General features: G+C 43.3%; 1 protein-coding gene across 2 annotated transcripts in view; it reads left to right on the top strand.

The window, feature by feature from the left end:
• Window positions 1-22,969, top strand: part of PFKFB3 (6-phosphofructo-2-kinase/fructose-2,6-biphosphatase 3) — a 141,375-nt gene that overhangs the window by 94,999 nt on the left and 23,407 nt on the right. The window contains exons 16-17 of one of the 2 annotated variants that reach the window (XR_012031030.1): window positions 1,485-1,524; window positions 19,103-19,324. The gene's annotated coding sequence lies outside the window, so the exon portion shown is untranslated. The remainder of the gene's footprint in view (window positions 1-1,484; window positions 1,525-19,102; window positions 19,325-22,969) is intronic. The other variant, XR_012031031.1, reaches the window with a different exon arrangement.

Here is a 22,969-nt window from a genome sequence, read left to right as displayed (position 1 = left end):
CAGCATGTTTCACTTGGGACCAGAAATAGTCTTTTAACTCATGTACTTCCCTCTTTATCCACTTCTGATGATCCACTCGAGCCAGTCAACCCACGGTGTGCTCCTTCCTATTTAGGAGTCGAAGCTGGTGGGCGTAGGTAGACAGGGCATCCAGGGGATCCAGGTGCGGAGCTGGCTCTCCACCCAGCAGCCTGGGGCCCAGACTGGTCTTTTACTGCTCCTGCACTTCTCTGGTTCTCCTGAAAGCAGCTGATACCTGGCTGACAGTAACCACATTAACCTGAGACCAAGATGAGCCTCAGAGACAAGGATTCTGTGGCCATTTGGCACTTTCTCAGGTCAGAGTAAGTTGTGTAAAATAGAAGTTGTAGAAACACAGGCCAAGGGAGAAACAGGCTTCATGCGGGGAGCCCAACCTGGGACTCGATCCTGGGACTCCGGGATCACGCCCTGGGCCCAAGGCAGATGCTCAACAGCTGAGCCACCTAGACATCCCTTCGCCTGGCCTTTTTTTTTTTTTTTTGTGCCATTAGTTCTCTTGGGCCCCATTTAGAGCATCATGAGGAGTATTTACATCTCTTTATATGTCTAACCCCGATGTGAATAAAATAAAATTGAATCAACTTCTTTTTTAAAAAAATCAATCAATTTTAATACACAAATGCAAAATATGTTTTGTCCGGGTAAGATGCTTTCAACAGGTGTCTTCCCCTTGCAATGATGAAAACTTGAGAGCAATAAAGAGTAATTTTTTTGTGTTGTTCGGTTAGCATGCAGAACTCCGCCAGGTCAGGCAAACAGTGGGGTTTGTTCGATGGGCAGGCTTTGCCCAGTCTGGATGCGTGGATTTCATGGGGTGAAGGCCCTGCGTTTTGAACATCAGCCCACCGGCAATGCTCTGGGTTCTTGGTCCAGGGGGTGGCTTGGGCGGGCCTGACCCTACAGTCAGGGAAAGGAAGCACTGCTGCTTCCCCCTCAGGGCCATTAGTTTAGCTAAGTGTGAAAATAAAAGTGACAACAGCATTCTATAATAATAATAATACTACCAATAATAGTAATAATAATAAAAAGAGAATGTTGGCAGGTGATCAGAGGGGCCTTGACTATTCTCTCTCTTGTGTTCCTTGGGCTTCTAATGACATTAGCAATGTATTCTAGTGGAAAGAGCCCCAGGCCAGGAACTGAGAAAGCAGGCTGCAATCTCTGACTTGCTGCTAATGGCCTGCTTTGGGGTAAACCACTGAGGCTCTGAAAACTTGTATTCCACACCCCACACCCTCGCAGTCTGATCGCCGGGTTCCCTTCTACACCGAGATTCTAGGGCTGTGCCCTCAGCATTTACTTTGTCTTTGGCTCAGCATCAGAATGAGATGACTTTCTGAACATTTCATTCTCCCCTTCTTGGATGGTTTGGCCCAGCATCCAGCCAACCAGAGGAAGTGAACTGCCTGAGACTAATTGAAGAATTTTTTTTTTTTTTTCAGGACAGGAAGGGGTGGGTCAGTAGGAGACTGAGAAGTACAGGTGAGTCAACCTGTTTTAAGTTTGTCATCCCTGATGGAAAAAAACAAAAACAAAAACAAAAAAACAAGAAAGATAGTGTCCTTGCTAGGATGTGAGTGCTAGCACCCAGGGGAGATGGCTGTGTCTGTACCCAGCTGGTCCCAGGGCTGGGTGTTGGGAAGATGTGTGCAGTGCTCTCTCCTACTCCCCACTGAGGCCAAGCTGCCATGGAACTGGGGAGATGCAGCCACCACACTTCTTTTTTCACACGATGGCTGTGTTGTAAGTGGACCAACTTCTTTGATCGCCCTGGGAAACCGCAAGAACGAAGTGGGGCTCACTACCAGGCATGTTGGAGGTGATGGGGATTTGTCATCCTGAAACTTCATGCGGAACTTATTCAGTGAGTGGAAATACATAGTCGGAGGTGAAGGGGGGGCCTTTCAGACGTTGGTAGATAATTTCACCCATGAGGAGAGAAAAAGGAAGGAACCAGATTACTGCTGCCTGAGGTTCTGTGCCAAAAGAGAAGGATATGGAGGAAATCTCTATTCTGGGGATTCCCTGGAGAGTAAGACAGTTGAGCTCATTTTTCAAGGTTTCCTAAAGAAGAGTTGCAAGCAGATTTTCATACGTCCTCGCTGATGGTTTCAAAAAGAAATATCCAGCCCGCTTGGAGCCCTTTCCTTTCAGGAATTCCCAGAAAATTTCACAGTAGTGTCAGTAAATGAAGTTCTCAGGCACCAGGAGCTCATCTTTTTTTATTTGGGACCATCCAAGGAGTTAGTTGAAGGTTACACACGAGAGAGATGAGAGACGTAAGACCCCGTAATTTCTCAGACAAAGGACTCTTTCTGAGTCATTGATCTGAATAAACGTCTACACCAGCCTCCAGGGAGGGTGTGTGATAATAACCATTGATTACTTAGGAATCTGAGAGTAGGGTGTTTCGGGAAGCAGTGTGGGCTGAGCTCTTTGATCCTAACTTAACTCCAGGAAAAATAAACAGGCACACTGAGTCATTTATCGTCAGGGTTGCTAATAAAGGTAGTGGGCTGCTTGCAGGGGCGTTTACCTTCTTATTTTTAAAGTCTGACGTTGGGAGGCCAGACAACTGACTTGACCACCAGAGCAACTGGTAAGCGTAGCCGGGTGGGGGGTGGGTACCGCGAGGGACCTCTGCTGTAGAAGTAGTGTGCACGAATGTGTGTGGCACGGTCTGGGATAGGCAAATTCAGAAATAACCTGAAAGTCCATTAACAGATCACTTGGGCCGATGAGGGCACATTGTATACCATGGAATATGGTGCATCATCTTTCCAGAAACAGCCTGCAGTGAGGACTCGTCTGCATATGATTTGTTAATGATTTATTACAGAAGCCTTCCTAGGCCCCTAGGAGGAGGGAGGCAGGAGTGGGAAAGGGAAAGAAATCAAGTCAGGGAATGACTTCAGACAAATCCCAGCACTTACTGATTGATCCCTGGGGTGGGGGTGGGTGAGAGGGTAGCTCTGGAGCACAGATTGAACCAACTGGATGCAAGGAGCTAGGGTCCCACAGTCCCACAGCCCCTCCTAGCTCTCTGTGTTAACAGGTAGAATGGCTCCAGAACCTCAAGGGCAGAAAGTTTTCCAAGAAAGGAGTTGCAGGTGCCTGTGGCTAGAGGGACACACACTGAAATGGTGAAGGGATTGGAGGGAGGGTTTGGTTAGTGTTGGCTTTACTATCCAACTATTGAAGAGAAGGAAGTGCCAAGTCCTTCCATTGAAAAAAAAATATTTTATGGTAAATTCTGAGCGAAAAAGCAGGTTCAGAAGCAACATATCCTAGGGTGTTTCCTGGCACCAACCAGCTGGGTCTCCAGGGATTCAGTTCCATTCTGGAGTGAGTTTCAGTTTCCTTAAGTCCCACAGGAGCCCCCACTGCAGTCCCAGGGGGTCAGCTGTCCTTCTGGCCGACTGGCTACTTGTTGGGGCTCTCAGGACCACCCACTCAAGTTTGACAATTTGTTACGATGGCTGACAGGGCTCAGGAAAACACTTTTACCCAACGTTACCATTTTATTATAAAGCGTACAGCTCAGGAAAAGGCCAGTAGAGGAGATGCCTAGGACGAGGGATGTAGGAAGGGGCACAGAGTCTCCAGTTCCCTCTCTGGGTGCAGCTCCCCTCCCAGCACCACCACGTGTTCACTGACCTGGAAGCTCATCAAACCTCATGCAAGAGTTTTTATAGAGCTTAATTTCCAGCCCCATCTCCCCTCTTCCCTGAGGTTGGTGGAAGGAGCTGGAAGTTCTGATTCTGTAATCGCCTGGGAGCAGCCCCATCCTGAAGCTATTTAGGGGCCCTACTTGTGTCACCTCCTTGGCATAAACTCAGGTGTGATCCAAATGGGTCCCTTATGCATAAAAAGGCACTCCAATCACTCAGGAAATTCCAAGGATTTTAGGAGCTCTGTTCCAGGGACTGGGGACAAAGACCAAAGAGATTGCTTCTTATACCATACAGAGATATTTTGATAACTTTTTTTTTTTTAATAAAAAGAAATGTGCATCTGTGTGCACGTAAAGAAAAAAGTCTGGAAAGAAACAGATCGAACTGTTGATTGTGTTACCACATGAGGGACTGGGGAAGGCTGGGGTGGGGGGGTAGGCAGAGATGTTCAGATTTCTGAGCAAGCGTGTCGTTATGCTTTATAATAGGAAAAAAAAATAAAGCAGTGTACAAGACCTCTGTCATGTGACAAGAGCGTGTGCCTCTGTGGCCCATGGGCATCTCTGTGTGCAGTTCTGAGAACCAGACAGGCTTACGGACCGAGTGCCATAGTGATCGCTTGGTGCATATGGTGCTGTTTCCCCGCGATGGACAAAACTTTGAAGTCTACAATTACGTACAAGACTAGACTGGAAATTGTGGCTTCAGTGGTCTCCATTCCAGATGCCTGTTTGTCATTTTCGACTGTCTTAAGAAAACATGTTTTTAGCCTGGTGCCTCCTCTTCATGCTTGAGTCCCTATCCCTTGGATGTTCATTGGTTTAGCCTCCCCTCCCCCTGGGGGGTCTGTCTGGGTATAAAAACTATTCTAATACTCTGCCTTCAGCCTGAATTGGTAGCCCTGCCAGACGCTTAATTTGTAGGTGAAATCAGCTCTCCTCCTCCTTGATGGTAGGTATTCTAGATCCAGGTTGATATAATCCCTTCCTCTGGCCAGTAAACAACCAAAAAGAACCATGAAAAGGTCTGCAAGAGTGGTACCAACATCCCTGTAATCACAAAGCCTGAAATAAAAGCTTTGTGTATGGTGTTAAGCTGTGGTCAAAGAGAAGGGCTTGAAGAACGTCTCCTCACTTTGGAGCTGCAAGATTTGCATCAGACCAACTCTTGTTTCAATTTATCGACCCATCCTCCAGTCCATTCACTCATCCACCCAACCATCTGCTCACCCACCAATCCACTCACTTACTCTTCATCCAGCCACCCACCTGTCTTTCCATTGATCTATGCACCCATTCACCCACCTGCTCATTTCCCCATCCATCCATCCATCCATCCATCCATCCATCCATCCATCCATCCATCCATCCATCTTTCTAATAATTTTTGAGAGACTCTCATGAGCCAGGCAATGCGGTAGGCATTCCTAGTCTTTTGCATTTATCTGCAAACACTCTTAAAACTCACTTCAGCTTTTACCTACAGCCTTTAGCATATATTAGAAACCATGTCAGGTCCTCTGACTACTTCTCATTAGGGTTTGTTTTCTCCTTGCTTTGGGTTCGTAGCTCCTTCTGTCTCTCAGTACTACCACACCGGATAACAACTACCAGGTACTGAATGCTCATTACCTGTCAGGTACTTTGCAAAATTCCCTGTACACCTTATCTCATTTAATCCTTACAGGGATCCAAAAAAAAGAAAAAAATCCTTACAGGGATCCTAAGACGTGTGTATTATCTACATTTTCATCCTCTTAATTGTGAGATACAACACATATCAAGAAATGCACCCCCACAATAAAGTATGACTCTATAATTTATTGAAAAGCAAAGTTGTGTGTGTATATATATATATATATATATATATATACCCAGAAGCCCTCTGTGTGCCCCTCCTTCAGTGCCACCCACTCCTTACCTTCTAGACATCACCACCATCCTGAGATTTTATATATAGATATATATGTGTATAATAAGGACCTCTACTTTTTCAAAAAAATAGTTTTAACGTGTAAGCATGTGTCGCTAAACACTATAGTTTGGTCCTGCTTGTTTTGTTAAACATAAATCATATTGTATGTTTTCTTTAGTGATTTTGTTTTCTCCCCCCACAACATTAAATTTTTAAGGTTCATGTTGTTGCATTAGTTGTATCTAGTTCTCTTTCCTGTATAGTATTTTCTTATATGAATATAGCACCATTTATTTTCCAGTCTACTATTTTTTTGGGCATTTGTGGTTTTCCAATTTTTGGCAATTACCGAAAATGCTGCTATGAACATTTCTGTGCATGACTTTCAGTGAAAAGAGCCTGAATTTTACTTGGGTTTTCAAATAGGAGTGAACTTGCTTGGTGATAGGCATGCATTGAATTTTGGTAGGTAATGCAAAACGGTTTTCCAAACTGGTGGTACTAATTTACCCTTCCACCCGAAGTGTACCAGTATGTTTGTGGCGCTGTGTCCAGTCTTTTTAATTCTGGCTTTTTTGGATGGTTTGTAGTGGTCTCTCCTCTTGGGTTTAATCTGCATCCCATTCATGACAAATTAGGTTGAAAGCCTTTTTGTATATTTTTGGGACATTTGTCTATCACCTTTTGTGAAGTACATTTTGAAGTCTTCACCCCTTTGATCAGCTTTATTGAGGTATAATTGCCTTTTAATCCTTTAAATGCTATTTTTCGATAGCTTTTTCCTTTGTGTTTAGCACTCTTTGTGTCCTGCTTAAGAAACCTTTCCTTCCCCTGAGGTCATAAAAGAAATCTTCTTGCATGTTATTGTATCGGTGGTGGCGGAGCCAGGAAACGGACACCACGTACAACAGAGAGGATCTCACAAGGAGAAATGGTTGCACGGATATCAGAGCCCGAAGACAAACAAGGAAGCTCACAGCAGCATGGAGATAACGGCTTCAGAAAACAGGGGTGCCCCTAAGAGGAGGGGAGCAAAGAGAAGAGGTGGTGTTACCAGAACCTGAACTTGAGAGAAGGGATTCTGGCAGCCCAGCCGGGGAGGCAGGTGCAGGTGCGCTCCAGCTGCTGCTGGGTCCTGGGGGTGGGGGGGGTGGGACTGGAGGGGCCTGGGGGGATACCCTGAGCCGGACCTGGAAGCAGGTGCTAGGGGCCTGGGAGGCTGCAGCTGGGGAGACGCGTGCACAACAGCACAAGGCTCTTCTAGGCTTCTCCCGTCTCCCAGTCTCCCCCGTGCAGCACCTGACGCGGAATCTAGCAGGAAACCAACTAACAGGAGAAATGTAGGGTCCCAGCCCCCGAATCACAAAGCAGAGTAGATCCAGAGCTGAGAGACAAGAGCCTCATACCTGGCACAGAAATCTTCTTGAAGTTTTATTGTTTCGCCTTTTTTTTTTTTGTTTTTTTTTTTTGTTTCGCCTTTTGTATTTACTTTCCATCCTCCTGGAATTGATTTTGCCATCTCCTCATTTTTCCATGGCGTTTTTTATTTGCTATTTAACCTCGTCCCAAATAAAAAAAAATTAAATTTGAATTATTTGCATGAATTCTACTGTTCATCTTTATATTGCACAATGGCCTTTTTATTTTTTTAATTTTTAAAAATTTTTTAATTTTTATTTTTTTACAATGGCCATTTTAAATGCAAATATAAGAGCATTTAAATCCTAAGTGAAGGGGCGCCTGGGAGGGTCAGCATCTGCCTCTGGCTCAGGCCATCATCCTGGGGTCCTGGGATCAAGTCCCGCATGGGGCTCTCTGCTCAATGGGGAGCCCGCTTCTCCCTCTCCCTCTGCCTCTCCTGCTTGTGCTCTCTCTCTCTCTGTCAAATAAATAAAATCTTAAAAAAAAAAAATCAAGCAACTCTTGAATGAAATCCCCCAAATCACATGATGTGACTATTTCCTAGGCTGTACGTGTGTGTGTATTTTGTTCTTAGGAAGAAAGCGGGATGGTTGTACAAAACTAACTTTTTCTGCTTCACTTCTGAATGTGCTCACATTCGACCAACAGTTCTAGTAACCCTTCTTGGGGTTACTGATAAGTGAGGAAGGACTGGGAAGAAAAGGCAAGAAAAGGCACCCTGGTCATCTGTCTCTCCCCTTCTCTGTATGTCATCGTTTTCGGCCTATGTGGTTGGTGGATGAGGGGGAGGAAGGTGGCCCTGGACTCCTTGGCCGTGAGCCTGCCCTACGACGGACACGCCGCCTTCTGTGCGCAGTCACAGCAAGTTCTGACTCAACGAAGCGTGGTCTCCTGGGGCTCTCGTCTCACCTACCCAGTTGTGGGCATTACACACTTTCTTTGCACTCACTTCGAGCCTCCCTGAATTCTACACTGATGGTGTCCCTTCAAAGATAAACCTGTGAAGAATTTCAGGATGGTGACCACAGAACTTTAGGCCAAGTGCATCCTTCTGAGTACAGAGCCCTGTGTGACTGCACGGTGCGCAGGATTCCTATTTTTCAAGCATCTTCTTAAGCTTCCCTCCCCACTCTTTACTCCCAAAGTCTTAAAGCCCGAGCAGAGCTCCAGCCACAACTTGCTCTGTTGCCATTTTATTTTATTTTATTTTATTTTAATTTTATTTTTTTATTTTATTTATTTTATTTTATTTTATTTTTTATTTTATTTATTTTTTATTGGAGTTCAATTTACCAACATATAGCATAACACCCAGTGCTCATCCCATCAAGTGCCCCCCTCAGTGCCCGTCACCCAGTCTGTTGCCATTTGGTGCATATTTCTCTGCATAACTTGAAGTTCCTCTCAATTCTGGTAATGCTGAAGGCATGTGTGGTTTATTTTTACTCCTTGATCTTAGGCAGTTTGGGGGAGGTTGTGTGCAGAGTTTTAAGCTCAAGTGGCTGCTGTTATCCTATAGATTAGGATGTGTGTGTGTGTGTGTGTGTGTGTGTGTATAAGTGTGTTTGATGCTATTGTTAAAATTTATCTTCTTTTTCCACAACAAAAGACTGTTTAATCAAAAACTTTTTTCGGGGTGGGGGTGTGGACTGGATAATACATTCACAAAGATCAAGCATAAAGAAGTTAAAGGTATATTAAAATTTTCATTTTCTAATTATTTACTACAGTTACGTAGAAATAACTTAAAAAAAAAAGTATCCTTGTAGTTCCAGACCTTGTTAAATTCACAAACTAGCTCTTAATAGTTCAGCTGTAATTTTTTGGGGACATAAATCGATCATGTAGTCAGGGAGAATGATGACAGTTTTCTTTCTTTCTTTCCAATGCTATCCTTTCTCCATTTTTCTTGATTTACTGCTGTTAGGCCCTCTGGTAGGGCATTGAATAGGAGTGTGGTGATGGTGGGCACTCATTCCTGATCTCAGAAGGAAAGTGTGTAATTTTGTTACCAACAATGTTTTTAGTAGATGCTTTTTAAATATAAAAACAGAGTTAGCTTCTATTCCTAGTCTTCTATGGGCTTGTTTTTATAATGATGAATGTATGTTGAATTTTATGTCTTTCCTGCATCTATTGAGATGTCATGTGATTATGACTCGCTGGTTTTTGAAGGTTACACAAACCCAGTGTTCCTGGAAGGAGCCTACCTTGGCTATAATGTGTTAATTTCTTTATATATACTGTTCAATTGGCTTTAAGGTTCTGTGTGTTCATGAGTAAGAATGTTCTGAAATTTTCCATTCTTGTAATATTCTTAAGAAGTTTTAGATTATGGTCAAAAAAACAAGTTTGTGATTGCCTCCCCCCCCCCCCCCCCCCGGAGTTTGTGTAAACGTTGTTATTTCTTTTCCAAGTGTTTGGAAATATCAGTGAATATATCTGGACCAGGATTTTCTTTTTGAGGGAGTTTAAATTATGTATTCAATTACTTTAATAGTAACATGGCTGTATTTTCTACTTTATTGTGCCAGTTTGGGTAAGCTTTATTCCTCTGATAAGTTGACCATCCATCCAACCTTTCACAGGGTTGTTTCTAATACCTTCATAGTATATTTTTAATATGTGTGGGACTTTGCTGCTGCTTTTTTATTCCTGACTTAGTATATGTGTGCTGCTTCTAAGCACTTTTTAAAAAGAGATTTTATTTATTTATTTATTCATGAGAGACAGAGAGAGAGAGAGGCAGAGACATAGAGGGAGAGCAGGCTCCATGCAGGGAGCCTGATGTGGGACTTGATCCTGGGACCCTGGGATGATGCCCCGAGCCAAAGGCAGATGCTCAACTGTTGAGCCACCCAGGCATCCCTGTTTCTAAACACTTTAAAGATACCACTCTATTGTTCCCCAGTGAGAAGTCAGTTGACATTTTATTTTAGGTCTTTTTAAGATAATATGCCTTTTTTTTCCTCTTGCTGTATTCAAGAGACTCCTTTTGTCTTTGACTTTCATCTGTTTCATTATGGTGTGCCTAGGGAAGGGTTTCTTTTTTTTGTTGTTTGTTTATCCTGCTGGAATTCTCGGGGTTTTCCGACTTTGAAGTTTGATCTTCACCATTTTTGGAAACTTCTTAGCCATTATTTCTTAAATATCACATTTCCCTCATTCTCGTCTCTCCTCGAATTTTGTATGTACATACACCAGACATTCTCAGTGTATCCTCTGAGTCACCTACTCTGTTGTGCTTTCCATGTTCTTGTTGCTCTGTGCCTTCTTATTATGCTTTGCTTCCCCCCTCTCTGTATTTTTTGATTTCCTAACTTTCTCTTAAGCCTATCCATAGAATCTTCTTAATTTTGGGCATTGTATTTTCAGTTCTAGAGCTCCCATTGGCTCTTCTTCAAAGAAATAATTTCCATTCTTCTGCTAAAAGTTTTAGTTTTGTATGTTATCTCCTTGGCATATGAAACATTTGCCAGTCTGTGCTAGTTCATTGGGGGCCCTGGGTCTTTTTTTCCCCACTGTTTATCACTCAGTGGTCTAGGACGATTTAGACTTGTATTAAGGAGTAACACAGCAGTGAAGAAGTTCGGGTGACTTAGAGCAGAGAAAGGGAGGAGAAATAGGTCCAGTGTGTGGAGAGAAGAGGGAGTAAGACATAACCACTCCTAGGAGTGGACGACAGGTGGCTTATATTTCTGGCCCCTGGCTGAGTCCTTTATAGCCACGGGATGTCACAACTTAGCATGTCAAATGCATAAGTTGAGAGGTCATATCTAATATGATAATTGACAGATTTTTTTCTTTTTTTAAAAGATTTTATTTATTCATGAGACACAGAGAGGCAGAGACAGAGGCCAAGGGAGAGGTAGGCTCCCTGTGGGGAGCCCGATGTGGGATTCAATCCTGGAGTTCCAGGATCATACCCTGAGCCGAATGCCGATGCTCAACCACTGAGCCACCCAGGCGTCCCAATTGACAGATTTTTCAATCTACTTTTTAAAAACTGGGTGTTTAGAGACTTGGGAACATGGGACAAGAGTTCCATGTTTTAGCTTCTAGTGTGCTACGAGTGGACAAGTCACTTTCCTTCTCAACATGTCATTACTGTCATCTCTAGAAGAGATAATAATTCATACTCTTTCCTATTTCATTTTTTTAATCTTTCCTATTTCAGATGAAAAGTACAGCATGACCCATATTACTCATTCTGCTACCATGAGAGTACTGTTTTGGAGGCAACAGTTTCATTGTGGCACGCGGGTGATCAAAGCCCTTCAGTGTCTCCCCATGCTCTTGGGCTTAGTGACAAACTCGCCCAGCACAGCTCACCCCGTACCTGGTGGCCTGGCCCCTGCCCAGGTCCCTGGCCTCATCTTAGACCATTTACTCCTCCAGTCCTACTGACTTTCTGAAGCTCCCTTGACCTGGCCATGTTCCCTTCCTTGGAAAGTGCATCTGGCTAGCAAGTGTCCCCCTGGCCCCCTGGCCCACTTAGCTCCTGATGCATCTAGGGTCTTGTCCTCAGGGCAGTCTTCCCAGCCTGGTGACTAGCTCAGATCCCCGTGAAATGCACTCATTAGACCGCAGGCCTAACCTCTCTCCTGTTGGGCCCCCAGAATTGCAGTTTTATGTTCGTTGGTGTGATTATTTCCTTCATGCCTCCTCTCTTACTAGACTTCAGCACCTGGGGGGAGGCACCCTGCCAGTGTTTGCTCATCGCTCTCTCCCCAGCATTTAGCCCACTGCCTGGGGATGGGAAGCATCCAGTAAATATTTGTCAAATAAATGAAGGAAGGAAAGCAAGCTTGTTAATTTCATTTAATTCATCCTCTCTGTGGATTTTGCTGGTTTATTAACTTGTTTTCTGTAAAGGGGGTTGGGCAAATCGCATTAGGAACAGATGATTCAAGTTGTGAAAAGAAGTGAAAGATTGGTCTTTAAATGTCCTTGGCTACAAGTAATTAGTATTCAGCTGCTTCCCTCGTCTGGAACCTGGCTTCAAGTGCCAAGGGAAAATGTGTTTAGAATTTAAACAGATTCTCCTGGAAACATTCGTGCAACGCAATTGCGAAGATACATCCAAGGAGGCTGTGTGGGTGAAAAATCTCTGTCCCTTATAGGTTCTCGCTTCTTCTTTTTTTTTTTTTTTAGCTGCGGGCTTTGTAGTAGTGAGGACCTACAGGGTCAGGGGAGGGGCATTGGTGTTTCCAGGAAGTGGGGAGACCTCTTCCCTTTGCTCATCAGCCGGGGCAGCAGGGACTGGTGGTGATTGCTGCTGCCCTGGTGCTGAGGTTCCTCAGGTAGGACAGGGCTGAGAGCTGGCAAAGAAGTGTGGTCTCCCGGCTGACAGCCTGGGAAGGCCTCTAGTCCCAGGCCAAGAAGCATGGGCGCGGCGCTTAGAGACCTAAGCCAGGAGGACTTTGCAGGTGGCAAAGCCACAGCCAGACGTTTACAGGCCTAGTGTCCGGGCCCTGGGCCTGGTTCCTCCCGGTGGAGCAGAGCAGCCCTGACTCCCCACGGGGGCTTCTCCCCGAGGACCCGCGCCCCCTCCTTGATGGGCTGTCTGGGGGCAGGCACATCCTGGCCCATGGGGGGAGGGCTCAGCCTCAGTGGAACCAGTCGTGGGCACCAGCGGTCACCTACACTCCCGGCGGACTGCCTCCAATGCGGGTTTGAGGATCTGCTAAGCCTTTAATTTCTTTACAAGAGACACACAAAGACAGGCAGAGACCCAGGCAGAGGGAGAAGCAGGCCCCCGGGAACTCGATCCCAGGTCCCGGAGTCATGCCCTGGGCTCAACGCAGGTGCTCAGCCACCAAGCCAAGCAGGCGCCCCTGATGATCTGCTTAAACCGTTCACAGAACTCAGAGAAAACACTTGACTAGCTGTTACTGGTTTATCCCAAGAATGCAACCCCCCTAGGGGTGGGGGGGATGCACCACCCCCTCAGACCCCCCTCCAGGGGGAAGACATGCCTAGGTCTTTTGCGGGGGGGAGGGGGGGGCTCGCGTGCTCTCTCTGCCATAGCACCCTCCCAGCACCTCTCCACCATCACCAACCAGGAAGCACATCTCTTGGTTCAAAGGTTTTATGGGGCTCCATCTGCGGTCCCCACTGCCCTATTGAGGGGTCCGTGAGTAGGGCTGAAGTTTCCCCGCCCTGAAAGCCCCATCCTGAGGCTATCTGGGGGCTCCACCTGTGTCACCTCGTTAGCATAAACTCAGGTGTGATCAAAAAGTGAAGAGCAAAAGATACTCCTATTACTCAGGAAATTCCAAGGGTTTTAGGAGCGCTGCCCCAGGAATAGGGTACACAGACCAAACATATTTCCCAGTATGCCCTCTTAGCTGTGTGACCTTACATAAGAGGTCCAACCCTGAGCCTGAGAGTCTCTAAAATGAAGCCATTGTGGAGAATAAATGAGGCAGTGTCCAAGTATCAAGTATCAAGTCTTTATACTTGATAGCAAGTATAAAGGCAGCTGGGGTACTATTACCCGACAGCCGCAGGGCCTCATTGAGAGGCGGGTCCATAAGGCAGGTTGCAGCAGGGGTTTTTGCTCCACCTTTTTTGAGCATATTTTTAAAGCTAAATTTAAATGAACTTGGGTCACTTTGAAGGGCAGAGAGGACTGCAACAGGGCATAGGCTCTCAGGGAGGTGGGTATTGGAGTGGGAGAGGCATTCGTTTATTTGCTGAGCAAATATTGATGGGTGTGGGCCATGTGTGGGAATCTGTGCTTAGCACTGAGAGCACGGTGGTGGGAAGGAGACACGGTGGCCCCTACCCTAGGATCTAGTGGGGAAGACAGGGATGCAGCAGTTAGGTGTTTAATCACCGTCGTGTGTGTAGTTAGTATGTGGGGAGAAGTGCAAAGCGCCCTGGGTTCACGCCACGTGCAGGCTGTAAGCAGTCTGTACGCTTTGGTGAAGGGCCGAGGAGGGCACAGCTCAGAGATGACAAGTGTCCCAGATGTCGCTTTAGGACTTGCAGGCAATAGTCTCTCCTGTTCCCTGCCTTGACTTCCACCTTCCAGCTAGAGGAGGTGACCATTATGATTGCCCCAGGAAGACATGGGGGTGCTGGTTTCTTAACTAAACCCTGAATGACAATCAGATATATGGATCCTGGCCAGTGTATTGAAGTCGGTCTATCTGGATCCCAGCAGCTCTCTGCTTGGACTGCTTTCCATCAGACTTGTTCTGCATCTTGGGTTTGTGCATGCCAACAGCTCTGCGGAAAGAGTCCATTTCAGTTCTTCAGAGAACAGGGTCAGACGGGGGAGACAGGATTTCAGTGGGTTAATAGGCCTGAGGTCAAGATTTATCAGAGAGGGAGAGTCTCAGAGAGAAAATAAAGGGTGAGAAAATATTCTCATTTTCCTGAAGTGTTCAAATGTCTTTGGTGCAGTAAGTGCAGTCAGGGTTGCAGGCATTTTCTTGGGGACCGCAAGTGGACTCCCCATGCCCCATCACTCGCCACCTTGTATGCAGGTGATCATAACTGCTGCAAAATGTAAAGATGGGATAGCAAGCAGCTTCCAACAGAAAATAAATTGTATCACAGGTGATTCCCATTCCTCCTCTTCTGGGACCAAAGAACTGGCTGCCCGGTAGGTGAAAGGTTTAGCATTCAGATTGGGCCTCTCGGGCAACTGAGAGAGTCTGCAGCGGGGAGATTGCCATTTACCTATGACTGTGCAGCCCTTTACAGTCCACAAAGCCCTTTAAGTCCTGAACGAGGTGTTGGGAAGCCTGAGTTCTACTAGTAATTTTGTCAGTTACTCCTCTGCTCTGGGGCTGAGGCTCCTCACCAAGAAAGCAGGGAGATTGGACGACAGTATGTGCCTGTTGTGAGTTGAATTGTCCCCCCTCCCCCTCCAAAAATACCATATGTTGGAGTCCTCCCCTCCAGTACCCCAGAATGTGACCTTACTTGGAGATAGGGTCTTTGCAGAGTTAACGAGGTTAAAATGAGGTCATTAGGGTGGGCTCTCACTCAACATGACTGGGGTCCTGAGAAACAGTTTGGACACAGGGACAATGTGAACAGACACAAGGAAGGCCCATTTTCTACAAGCCAAGGAGAGAGGCCTCAGAAGCAGTCAACCCTGCCGACCCCTCGATCTTGGGCTTCCAGCCTCCAGAAATGTGAGGCAAATTTCTGTTGCTTAAGCCACTTGTCTGTGGTACTTTACTATGGCAACCCTAGCCAACTAGTATGATGCTTTTATGCTCTTTCCCTTTGGTGATCTAAGATTGACCCTGGATCCCTTTCTCAGAATATGCCTCCATGTGAAAAACATTACATCGAATGACTAAGAATGTCTGTTGAAATACAGTTCTCGAAAAACCCAAACATTTGTGAAGAGGAACGTAGGTGCTACTTTAATAACGGATTAAAATGGCAAGATATTGTGGCGAGTCTAAAACAACCATTAGTTCTAAGGAGGGATGAAGGGCGAACGATATTTCAAGATATTTGCAACAACCATAATGTGACGTGAACATATTATGATTTTTATTGGTTGCAGGCACAGATGAGGCTGATGAACTACATTCATACTTAAAATACTAAATATCTGGGAGCCCGGGTGGCTCAGTCAGTTGGGCATCGCCTTCAGCTCAGTTCATGATCTCAGGATCCTGGGATGGAGCCCCACATTGGGGTCCCTGCTCAGCAAGGAGCCTGCTTCTCCCTCTGCTCCTCCCCCAGCTTGTGCTCTCTCTCTCAAATAAATAAATAAAATCTTTTTTTTTTTTTAAATGCTAAATCTCCATTGTTGGTTAGCAGAACAAAGATTTTTCTATTTTTTTCATCCAAGTGTACCTATTCCTGGACTGGATGAGGTCTATGGCCTAATCTGTGATTAGGAGACTCTGGATTAATTCCTCTTGGAGGCTAAAGTCTGTGGCTTTCTTGCCTGGTCCCGCTAACCCTCCAGCTGGGCCTTGGTGACTTGGTGCCAGGAGCTGTGGTCATGCCGTACCCTCCTTTCTGTTGTCATGGTGGCAGGGCCTGTTTGGTTTCTGGAAGTGACCCCCTTCTCAAGCATAAGCAGCACAGTGCTTATTCGGGAAGACTTCTCTGCATAGCTGGCCTGTGACTCAGCAGAGCCACCCCAATCATTGCTGTGTGACTCAGCTAAGCCTTCCTGGGGTCCCACACAGGCAGGAAGTAGCTGATTATCTATCCCAGAAACTGCATCCTTGCTCTTGTAATGGAGCTAGTGGTCGATGAATCATGGGCCTCCAGTCAGCTGGTCTCCACTCACACGTGGCGTATCCCAGGCTCTGGTCTCTCTGGGAAGTTTCACATGAACTCATCTCATTATTGCAAATAACCACACACTCTCCCCTTCCTCATATAGGTTCTTAACCCACAAAAAGGAAACCTCTGTTTGGACCTTGTAGTTTGAATGGAGGGATTGCATCACCATAAGTAGAAACATTTTCTTTATGGCATCAGGGAGGATCCTGGTTCAAATAAACACAAGGGTTATCTTTGGATGTATCTGGATGGAATTTTGGAGGTATTTGGATGGAATATTATAGTGTTCCACTGATTCTATGATTGATTGATTGACTTGATTTGAGAGTGAGAGAGGGAGCGTGCATGAGCATGAACAGAGGGAAAGAGAGAACCTTCAGCAGTCTCCATGCCCCACATGGAGCCCAACATGGGGCTCAATCTCATGACCCTGAGGTCATGACCTGAGCCGAAATCAAGAGTCAGACACTTAACCAACTGAGCTGAGCCACAGTGTTCTACTGATTCTAAGACACGCTTCTTTCATGCTTGAATATCTCTGAAGTCAGGATGTTTCTTATAATTCCAGGCATCTTGTATTTGACAAAATGGGGTCAAAAGGGGGCATAAGAAGAAAGCCCATTAGAGAAGTAGAAGATTTTGATGGAAAAGAAGACCAACACATCTGCCCACCCATGAGGAAACTTTGGTCACTTAGAGTAGATAGGCAAATGCTTCCTTAATTTTGTGGGATTTTTGGCCATGAATCAAGTTCATGGGCAGTATATTTTATGTACAGATTACAAGCAGGATAATTCTTTAAAAAGCATGGCATAGGAATAGAAAGACTTATATTTTTTTATGTATGGGTCATAATGTGTTTTAGATCATACTTTAAAAAATGTATAGTGGCACCTGCATGGCTCAGAGGTGGAGCATCTGCCCTTGGCTCAGGGCATGATCCAGGGGTCCTGAGATCGAGTCCCACATCGGCCTCCCCGCAGGGAGCCTGCTTCTCCCTCTGCCTGTGTCTCTGCCTCTCTGTGTGTCTCTCATGAATAAATAAAAAAAAAATTTAAAACGTATAAAAGTACAAAATGTGTGTTTGTGGATCTATTTAACAAAAGGATTATGCTTCAGCAAAAAACAAAAATCTCTATACGAGACTGTCATTTTAACATGCTGGTTAGTTGCGTGTTAACGGCTGATTTACTAAACTATTGACTATAATAACCTCAATTTCTGCCAAGGACCAGCAAAATCTTTGCTTTCTCAGGGCAATGGCCTCAGGGCAATGGCAGAGGAGTTACAGCTCCCAGTGGAGTTCAACAGTGTCTAAAAAAGGAGAATTACTTGCATAGCAGTTAAATTTTTTGAAAAAAATTTTGAAATCCTTGTAGATTTAAGGGAGTTGCAAAACAAAAAGCACTGGGAGGTCCTCGTGCTCTTCACCTAGCTTCCCTCAATGGTAACACGCCACGTGACTATAGGACAATATTACCACCAGGGTGTTGACATCGGTCCACAGAGTTTATCCAGATTCCCCGTGTTTTATATGCATTCGTGTGTGTGTGTGACTACTATGCAGTATTAGCTCATGTGTAGATTCCTTTAACTCGCCAAAGTCAACCGGTTCCATCAACATAAGTCTTCCTCAAGCTACACCCATCTCCCATCCCTAATCCCAGGCAACTAGTAACCTGTTTTCCATCTCTATAATTGTGTTATTTCAAGAATGTTACATCAATGGAATCATACGGCGCTTAACCTTTTGGTTGACTTTTTTTTCACTTGGCATAATTCCTTTGAGACCCATCCAAGATGTTGCATGTATGAGTAATTTGTTCCTTTTTATCGCTGAAATAATAGTCTGTGATATGGGTGTACCATGGTTTTATTTGACCATTTCTCCAAGGAAGGAAATGTTTTTCCTGTTTTTTTTTTTCTCTCTTATGAATAAAGCTGCTTTCTGCATAGTAATATTAAAGGTAAAAAAAAAAAAAAGTGCCTACTAGACCAACAGTTTGCTGAGGGCAGATTGCATTTTATACACATTATTCCCTGTTCTTAGGTTACTGTTTACATGCTCAATAAATGCTTAGTTAGTGACAGGATAGATGCCAACCAGCCATTTCAAGGAGACAGTAGGGGGCTGGTTAAAATAAAAGATTTAGATCCAGGCTAGAATTTGGGGCCTGGCCGATCTAATGCAGACCTCTGTTCCTCATCTGTAAAATGGGATGATTCCAGGCCAGCTGTCATAGGGGCATTATTGTGAAGACCCATGAAGCTCTGAGCATAGTCTGGTTTTTTTGTAAGTGCATAATCAATTTTCGTTGTTGGTACTAACTATCCCGAAGCAGATCATGGTTCTACCTAAGATCATCATGATGCAGTCACTGTAACTCTTAATTGCTTTTCTTCAGAAATGCTTAATCATTTGATTGAAGATGCACCATTATATTCATGACATTTATGCAAATTTAAATTGCATTTATGTGCACACGAACGTTTAAAATGCCTTGTGTCTCCTTTTTTGAAATGACAGCTCTTGCTTAACATTGTAAATTATGGTGCCATGAACATTCATAGTCAAACATCTAACATGCATATGGCCATATCTTTAGGCATTTGGAAGGATGGAAATGTTCTTTTCTGTGCAGATGCTCAGTGGTTTCTATCAACCTTGGAAAATGGCATCTAGTCTCATAAAAGTGGGTGAACAGATTTTATTTTTCCCTTTCCTTCCTACTATCTGCAGCAAGTGTCTTGGTTCTTTTTTGTCTTTTCTTTTTCAGAAATTTCAATGCTATCTGAACACTTAGAGAAGAGAGAGTATCTCCTCTTGTCCACTTGTGCTCGCAGCCTGTGTGCCTGGGGTCACGTTCAGGAGGAGTGTCTCCAGTGACCTCCTGGAATGTCATACTCAATAAAACCCTGAGTCATACAGAACCTCCCGCCAGACAACATGAGGCAGCAATTAGAAACTAACCATTAACTAGCTGCAGGGGCAGGAGGAGGTGAGTAAAATTTCCAGCTATTTGACAAATAAAGACCAGTGATATTTACCATTACATAAATGGAGCTAGAGTCAACTGGCTTTGACATGTCAAGGCCCTTCTGTGAGGGAGGTGTGCGAGGCAACGTTGGGTTTATAAAGATTACTTTGTCATTGTGCTTGACCCTGGCAGGATGCAGTGTGTGTAAGAAAGGTTGTTAAGAAATGCCTCTTGGAGGAATCTGGGATTTGCAGGTGGGTGAAATAGCCAGATATGACAGACAAAGGATTCCGGAGCTTTCTATACTGTCAACATCACACACTAGCCACACCTGACTAGTTACCTTCCTGCCATGGTATCTTCACTCAGGTGCCTCTTCTCCCTAAACCACCCTTCCCTGGAGAAATTCTACTCATCTCTCAAGACCTAGTTCTAGCGTCACTTCCTCTATGATGCCTTCCTTACTTCTACCAGATAGAAGTCAGGTTTTTTATTTTTTTCCTTTGTGGTGACAGCCCTTTATTATATTTATATGATTAGTCATAAAAAACTATAAATATATAATAAAATATATCTTTAGCCTATTGATGAGATGGAATATGTTCATTGATTTTGAAATGTTGAGCCAGCTTTGCATACTGGAACCAATTCCACTGGTCTGTGAAGTATTATTCTTTTTGTACATGGTTGGATCCAATTTGCTAATATTTTGTTGAGGATTTTTTGCATCTATGTTGATGAGAGATAATGGTTTGTAGTTTCCTTGGGGTGTCTTTGTCTGGTTTTGGTGTTAGGGGAATGCTCATAGAATAGTTAGGAGGTGTTCCCTCTCCTATTTTCGAGAACGGATGGTAAATAATGAGTGAGGCTTGCTCCTTAAACGTTTAGCAAAATTTACCAGTGAAACTACCTGAGCCTGGTGCTTTCCATTTTGGAAGATTATTAATTATTGAGTCAATTTATTTAATAGATATAGGCCCATTCAGATTGTCTATTTCTTCTTGTGTGAGTTTTAATAGACTGTGTCTTTTAAGGAATTAATTTGTTTGTTTATTAATTAATTAATTAATTAATTTAGAATTAGTTCATTTAATATAAGTTATCAAATTTGTGGCTATATAGTAATCCATAATATTCCCTTGTTACCTTTTTAATGTCTGTGGGATCTTTGGTGATGAGGTCCTTTCATTTCATGTATTAGTAATTTGTGTCTTTATTTTTCCCTTGGTTAGCATGGCTAGGGGTTTACTAATTTTATTGATCTTTTCAAAGAAGTACCTCTTGGGTTGATTGATGTTATCTATTGTTTTCCTGTTTCCAATTTCACCGATTTCTGCGCTAATTTTTATTTCTTTTCTTCTGCTTACTTTGGATTTAATTTGCTCTACCATTTCTAGTTGCCTAACATAGAAGCTTAGATAATTGATTATACATATATTTATATATATTTATGAATATACATATATTTAATATATGCATTCCATGCTAAAAATTTCCCTTCAAGCATTGCTTCTACCAATTTTGGTGGGTTGTATTTTAATTTTCTTCAAAACATTAAAATTTTTTTCTTTGATCTTCTTTGACTTGTGTTATTTAGGAGTGTGCTGTTTAATCTCCAATTATTTTGTGTTGTTGTTGTTGTTGTTTTGGTCCTGCCATCTTTCTACCATTAATCTCCAGTTTCATGCCGCTGTGTTTGAGAATATATTTTGTATGATACATTTTCTTGCCCCAGAATATGGTCTCCTGGTGATTGCTCCATGTGAGCTTGAGAAGAATGTATACTCTGTTTTTGGATGAAGTGGTCTATAAATGTCAGTCACATCCAGTTGAATGATGGTGCTGTTCAGCTCAGCTGTGTCTTTACTGATTTTCTGCCTGTTGGATCTGACCATTTCTGATAGAGGGGTATTTATTGAATTTTTCTGTTTCACTTTGCAGTTCCATTAGTTTTTACTTCATGAATTTTGATACTTTGTTTTAGGCACATACATGTTAAGAACTGTTATGTCTCCTTGGAGAATTGACCCTTTTATTATTATGTAATTCTCCTCTTTATCCCTGGTTATTTTTCTTGCTCTCAAGTCTGAAATTAATATAGCTACTCCAGTTTTCTTTTTTTTTCCCCAGTTTTCTTTTGATCATGATAGCATGATATATCTTTCTCTATTCCTTCTCTTAATTTTTTTTTTTACTGTGGTAAAACACATAATGTAAAATTTACCATTTTAACCATTTTTATGTGTACAAATCAGTGGCATTAAGTATGTTCACGGTATTGTGCAACTATCATGGCTACTCATTTCCAGAACTTGGAAACAGAAACTCTAACATTTAAGGATAACTACCCCTGCCTACACACACAGCTGGTAGCCTCTATTCTACTTTCTGCCTATATGAATTTGTCTATTGTGAGTACCTCATGTAAGTGGAATTGTACAAAGTTTGTTCTTTTGTTTCTGACTTTTAAAATTTATAATGTTTTCAAATTTTATCCATGTTGTAACATATCAGAGCTTCATTCCATTTTTAAGGCTGAATAATATCTCATTATATGTATATACCACATTCTGTTCATTCATTTATCCATTAGTAAACATCTGGGTTGTTTCTACTTTTTGGCTTTTATGAATAATGCTGCTATGAACATGTATTTGTTTGGGTCTCTACTTTCAATTCTTTGGGGTAGAAACCTTGAAGTGGACTTGCTGGATCATATGATAATTTTATGCTTAAGTTTTTAGGAACTATCAAACTGTTTCCTACAACAGCTGCATTAGTTAGCATTTATTTTTCTTTTAATATTAATTTATGTGTGTTTGTGCGTGTGTGTGAGAGAGAGAGAGAGAGAATGTGAGAATGTGGGAGGGGCAAAAGGAGAAGGCAAAAGGAGTAGGAGAGAGAAAAATACCCAGTAGACTCCCTACTGAGTGTGGAACCTGACATGGGGCTCAATCCCATGACCCTGAGATCATAACCTGAGCTGATATCAACAGTTGGACATTCAACCAACTGAGCCACCCAGGTGCCCCTAGTTTGCATTTCTACCAGAAGTATACAAGAATTTTAATTTCTTCTCTACCTATTTACTTTTAATCTATCTGTATTGTTATATTTCAAATGGGTTTCTTATAGACAACATGCAATTGAATGGGTTTTGTGTTTTTAATTTACTCTGACAATCTCTGTCTTTGAATTGGTATATTTAGACCATTCATATTTAAAGTGATTGTTGTGATTATTATTATAATTGGTTTAGTATTTACTATGTTTGTAACTGTTTTCTATTCATTGCCTCATTGCCCTTGGTTCTTTTTTTTTTTAAGATTTTATTTATTTATTAATGAGAGACACACAGAGAGAGAGGCAGAGACACAGGCAGAGGGAGAAGCAGGCTCCATGCAGGGAGCCAGATGTGGGACATGATCCCAGGTCTCCAGGATCATGCCCTGGGCTGAAGGCAGGCACCAACCTGCTGAGCCACCAGGCTGTCCCTGCCCTTGGTTCTTTCTTTTTTTCCCCATGTCTACCCTTTTTCTGTCTTATTTTATTTTTTGAAGTATAGTTAAGATACAATATTATGTTAGTTAAGGTGTACAAGATAGTGATTCAACATTTATATACAGTATGAAATTATCACCACAAGTGTAGTTACCATGTCACCAT

Source organism: Canis lupus, chromosome 5 (assembly GCF_048164855.1).
Source record: "Canis lupus baileyi chromosome 5, mCanLup2.hap1, whole genome shotgun sequence".
In the NCBI taxonomy this organism is placed as follows: domain Eukaryota; kingdom Metazoa; phylum Chordata; class Mammalia; order Carnivora; family Canidae; genus Canis; species Canis lupus.
The sequence above is the reverse complement of the archived record's forward strand: the minus strand, read 5'-3'. Positions and strand labels throughout refer to the sequence as shown.